This window comes from Sciurus carolinensis, unplaced genomic scaffold (genome assembly GCF_902686445.1).
Source record: "Sciurus carolinensis unplaced genomic scaffold, mSciCar1.2, whole genome shotgun sequence".
Lineage (NCBI taxonomy): Eukaryota > Metazoa > Chordata > Mammalia > Rodentia > Sciuridae > Sciurus > Sciurus carolinensis.
In genome coordinates this window covers 392,152-398,421 of record NW_025920215.1, presented here as the reverse complement: position 1 = coordinate 398,421, position 6,270 = coordinate 392,152, and positions in this window count along the sequence as shown.

Here is a 6,270-nt window from a genome sequence, read left to right as displayed (position 1 = left end):
CACATACAAATATATATTAAAAAGATAGTGCACCACGATCAAGTAGGTTTTATCCCAGGGATGCAAGGTTGGTTCAACATTCAGAAATCAATAAATGTCATTCACCATATCAACAGACTTAAAGTTAAGAATCACATGATTATTTCAATAGATGCAGAAAAAGCATTCGATAAAATACAGCATCCCTTCATGCTCAAAACACTAGAAAAAATTGGGGTAGTGGGAATATTCCTTAACATTATAAAGGCCATCTATGCTAATCCCATGGCCAATATCATTCTAAATGATGAAAAACTGAAAGCGTTTCCCCTAAAAACTGGAACAAGGCAGGGATGTCCTCTTTCACCACTTCTATTCAACATCGTCCTTGAGACTCTAGCCAGAGCAATTAGACAAACCAAAGAAACTAAAGGGATATGAATTGGAAAAGAAGAACTCAAACTATCCCTGTTCACTGATGACATGATTATATATTTAGAGGAACCTGGAAATTCCACCAGAATACTTTTAGAACTCATAAGTGAATTCAACAAAGTAGCAGGTTACAAGATCAATTCTCATAAATCCATGCATTTTTATACATAAGTGATGAATCTTCAGATAGAGAAATTAGGAAAACTACCCCATTCACAATAGCATCGAAAAAAATAAAATACTTAGGAATCATTCTCACAAAAGAGGTGAAAGACCTCTACAATGAGAACTACAGAACACTAAAGAAAGAAATTCAAGAAAACCTCACAAGATGGAAAGTTCTCCCATGTTCCTGGATAGGCAGAATTAATATTGTCAAAATGGCTATACTACCTAAAGTGCTATACAGATTCAATGCAATTCCAATTAAAATCCCAATGACGTACCTTGCACAAAAAGAGCAAGCAATTATGATATTCATCGGGAAGAATAAAAAACCTAGAATAGCTAAAGCAATCCTTAGTAGCAAGAGCAAAGCAGGGGGTATTGCAATGCCAGATCTTCAACTATACTACAAAGCAATAGTAACAAAAATGGTATGGTATTGGTACCAAAATAGACAGGTAGGTCAATGGTACAGAATAGAGGACATGGACACAAACCCAAATAAATACAATTTTCTCATACTACACAAAGGGGCCAAAAATATGCAATGGAGAAAAGATAGCCTCTTCAACAAATGGTGCTGGGAAAACTGGAAAACCATATGCAATAAATGAAATTAAACCCCTATCTCTCACACTACACAAAACTCAACTCAAAATGGATCAAGGACCTCAGAATCAGACCAGAGACCCTGCATCTTATAGAAGAAAAAGTAAGTCTAAATCTTCAACTTGTTGGCTTAGGATCAGACTTCCTTAACAGGACACCCATAGCACAAGAAATAAAAGCAAGAATCAACAACTGGGATAGATTCAAACTAAAAAGCTTTCTCTCAGCAAAGGAAACTATCAGCAATGTGAAGAGAGAGCCTTCAGTGTGGGAGAATATCTTTGCCAACCATACTTCAGATAGAGCGCTAATTTCCAGAATCTGTAAAGAACTCAAAAAACTCTACACAAAGAGTACAAATAATCCAATCAACAAATGGGCTAAGGAAATGAACAGACATCTCACAGAAGAAGATGTACAAGTAATCAACAGATATATGAAAAAATGTTCAACATCCCTAGTAATAAGGGAAATGCAAATCAAAACTACCCTAAGATTTCATCTCACCCCAATTAGAATGGCGATTATCAAGAACACAAGCTACAATAGGTGTTGGCGAGGATGTGGTGAAAAAGGAACACTCATACATTGCTGGTGGGGTTGCAAATTAGTGCAGCCACTATGGAAAGCAGTGTGGAGATTCCTCAGAAAGCTTGGAATGGAAACACCATTTGACCCAGCTATCCCACTCCTTGGCCTATACCCAAAGGACTTAAAATCAGCATAGTACAGAGATACAGCCACATCAATGTTCAATGCTGCTCAATTCACCATAGCCAGATTGTGGAACCAACCTAGATGCCCTTCAGTTGATGAATGGATAAAGAAACTGTGGCATATATATACAATGGAATATTACTCCGCAATGAAGAATGATAAAATTATGGCATTTGCAGGCAATGGATGAAATTGGAGAATATCATGCTAAGTGAGATAAGCCAATCTCAAAAAACTAAAGGATGAATGATCTCACTGATAATCGGATGAGGACATATAATGGGGAGTGGGAGGGGTTAGCATTTGGTTTATGGTTAGGTTTAGGGTTAGGGATAAGGAGAGCAGTAAGAATGAAGGAAAGAAGGACTGTATAGAGGGAAAAGAGGGGTGGGAGGGGTGGGGGGAAGGGAAAAAAATCAAACAACATTGCCCTATGTAAATATATGATTACACAAATGATATGCCTTGACTCTATGTACAAATAGATAAACAACATGTATTCCATTTGTATACAATAAAAAAATAAAAAAATAAAAAAATAAAAGGACAATGCAGTCAAAATATGCTTTAGAAAGTCACAAGAAGTGCATTAAAAAGAGCAAATAGCTTCAAAAACAATATTGCATTAAGACAATAGAAGAACAATGCATCATTACAGATTGAATGTGCCTTTATAAGTCTGTTTTACCATTTCAGCCTCAGTTTTCTCTTTAATATTCCAGGCGGGCCAGGATGGAATGACCATCTTAAGACTTAGAGCATAGAAAGCAGGTAGGAGAAATATAGGCTGCTGTGCCAAAATTCAGAAATGGAGAAGTGGTAATCAGCTGCAAGTTTGATTTGGAGCTGCCAAGAATCATTCCCCTTTATGTCTGTCTCTTTTGTGAGATGCTGACTTGCAGGATCTGCTCACTACTGTCAGTGGCTTTGTATGACAACACTCTTATAATAACTCTTCAGAGATTCAGTTATATGGATATTGTTATGAGAATGGTACAATTATGGTCTAATTGATGTGGTGATGGGGTACAAAAGGGAAGCAGATTGGGGGTAAACAAAATTGCTGCTTTTTGTCCAAATGTGTTTTGGCTGATCCCCTCATGTGAATGAGAAAGTGACAAACAGGTAGCAGAAACCCTGCTTGGCTCCAAGGATTACAAACCCAAGTTTTTAAAGAAAAAAAAAACTTTAAGAAAGGAAATATCACAACCTATTATTGTCTTTGTGATTTTACAAAAGTACTATAATTACGTATGACGCCAAGAAGTCCAATGATGTTTGAAGACTTAATGTAACTTCCTTTCTTTTCTTTAAACAATTCTAAACCTTATTATATAGACTCAAAACATAAAACAAAAACTGACAGTACACAACTAAATAGACAAATTCACAAAATGGTAGACAATTCTGATCCAACACTTCCAGTAATTAATTGCATATACAGACACAATCATTTATAAACATAACCTTCTTTTCATGTACAGAACAATGCAACTGACAGATATAAATTTTATATTCTTTCCAAGTAAACATGACATGATTTTGAATGCTGAGCACAGGCTAGACCTTTACAAATTTTTAATAAAAAGATAACTAGGAAATCCTCACATATTTGAAAATTAAGAAATATCATTTAAAAATCCACAGATATACATCAGAATAAAAATTTAAAAATATTTTGAACTGATAATGAAAATATAATATTAAAATTTATGGTCTGGTTTTCAAGATGGTGGGTCTGGTTTCCAAGATGGTGGACTAGAGTGTGGCTGCATTTTATGTTGCTCCAGGATGCAGGATTCAAAAGAGGAGATAGTGAGTGACTTGGGACCAACTCATAGCTGCCGGGAGAGTCTCTCCCATTGGGGAGGCATCCCGGATGGGGCGGTAGCCCCGGAACACAGGAAACTTTGTGAAGTAGAGTGGCCCAGTGAGACACCCCTCCCCCCACTGGAGCGGTAAACATGGACCACTGGGAACTTTGCAGAGGAAGCTGCGCAGCACAGCGCTTGGTTTCAGAGTAAACCACCAGGCTTCGGCAGCTGCCCAGAGGACGGCCTGCATAGGCAGGCCATTAGGTGCAGAACAGGGTCCCAGGTCCTAGGTGGCTTTTCGGTGAAAGAGCTGCAGAGACAAGCTGAGGGGCAGAGCAAAGGTTCCAGGACTGCAGGCAGATTCTCTGAGGAGAGGCAGCCTAAGGAGACTCGTCTGTGAAGGGTGAGGCTCTCAGGCCCAGGAGGTAGTTCCAGGCCCCTGGGAACATTGCCTGGGAAGGCTGCCCTGTCCAGGCTGAAAAATACCCTTTTCCCCATTGAGGCAGTGAACACGGACAGCAGGGAACTTTGCAGAGGAGTCCGCGCAACACAGCGCTTGTTTTCAGAGCAACCTGCCGGGGCTCCGGCGGCAACCAGAGGAAGAGCTGGGTGGCAAACTGTTTGGACTCAGAGTAACTTCCTGAACAATGGGGGGGGCTGTCCTGAGGAGGTGGAGGTGCGCAGTGAGTTGCTTGGTCTCCAAGCGCCCACACAGAACACTGGGTGGCTGCATGGAGGAAGAGGCGAGCGGCAGGTTGCTGGGGCTCGGGCATATGAATGAGGCTCCAGGTGGCTGCTCAGAGGAGGGGTAGCATAGCCAGGCAATTAGGTGAAAAGCACGGTCCGGGAACCTAGGCGTCTATTGGTGAAAGAGCTACACAGAGACAAGCTGAGGTGCGGAGTGAAGTTTACAGGACTGCAGGCAGCTTCTCTGAGGAGAGGCAACCTAAGGAGACTCGTCTGCAAAGGGTGAGGCTCCCAGGCCCAGGAGGTAGGTCCAGGACCCTGGGAACGTTGCCTGGGAAGGCTGCCTGGCCCAGGTGGTAGTTGTGGACTGAGGCAAACCTCTAGGAGGGGAGTGAGACCTCCCAAATGGGTGAGTCTTCCCCGCAGGGTGAGGTTTTCCCACACGGATGGTAAAACCAGAGACACAGGCAAAAACAGACCTTGCATCAGCCTGCAGTCTAGTTCCCCTTTGGATGACCATTGGTCAACAAGTGGGGCACCTCTGCCCACTAGCAGGGAATATACCCCACCTGATGACCACCACACCTATAGAGGCAGCTTCCTTGGGGAGCACTGCATTATCAACTTCCTCCAAGACTTCAGGCTACTGAAGGATAAGAGGGGATACACTAGCAATCTTCAGGGACATTATAAGTCAATAGAGAAAATCTGCAACATATCAGCAGTCCACTGATACCTGAACAACATGAGAAAACAGGGAAGAAAATGCCTCAAACAAATCTGGATGTTACATCAATAAAATCCAATGGTAGCAGGGCAGAAGAAATGTCCGAAAGGGAGTTCAGAATGTATATAATTAACATGATAAGGGAAGCAAATGATGAAATGAAAGAGCAAATGCAGGCATTGAATGAACGCACCTACCGACAGTTAAAAGAGCAAATACAGGAAGCAAAAGACCATTTCAATAAAGAGTTAGAGATATTGAAAAAAAACCAAACAGAAATCCTTGAAATGAAGGAAACAATAAACCAAATTAAGAACTCCATAGAAAGCACAACCAATAGGATAGAACACCTGGAAGACAGAACCTCAGATATTGAAGGCAAAATATTTAACCTTGAAAACAAAGTTGAACAAACAGAGAAGATGGTAAGAAATCATGAACAGAATCTCCAAGAACTATGGGAAATCATGAAAAGGCCAAATTTGAGAATTATTGGGATTGAGGAAGGCTTAGAGAAACAAACCAAAGGAATGAACAATCTATTCAATGAAATAATATCAGAAAATTTTCCAAATCTGAAGAATGAAATGGAAAATCAAGTTCAAGAGGCTTATAGGACTCCAAATACACAAAATTACAACAGACCCACACCAAGGCACATTATAATGAAAATACCTAACATACAAAATAAAGACAGAATTTTAAAGGCTGTGAGAGAAAAGAACCAAATTACATTCAGGGGGAAACCAATATGGATATCAGCAGATTTTTCAATCCAGACCTTAAAAGCTAGAAGGGCCTGGAATAACATTTTTTTCAATCTCTAAAAGAAAATGAATGCCAACCAAGAATCTTATACCCAGCAAAATTTACCTTCAGATTTGATGATGAAATAAAATCCTTCCATGATAAACAAAAGCTAAAAGAATATACAAAAAGAAAGCCAGCATTACAGAATATTCTCAGCAAAATATTCCATGAGGAAGAGATGAAAAACAAAGAAGAAAATCATCAAAGGGAGGAGCTATCCTAAAGATACTCTCAAATAAAGAGGAACTAAGTCGTGTCAAAAATAAAAAAATAAATGAATAAAATGAGTCAAATGACCGGGAATACAAATCATATCTCAATAATAAC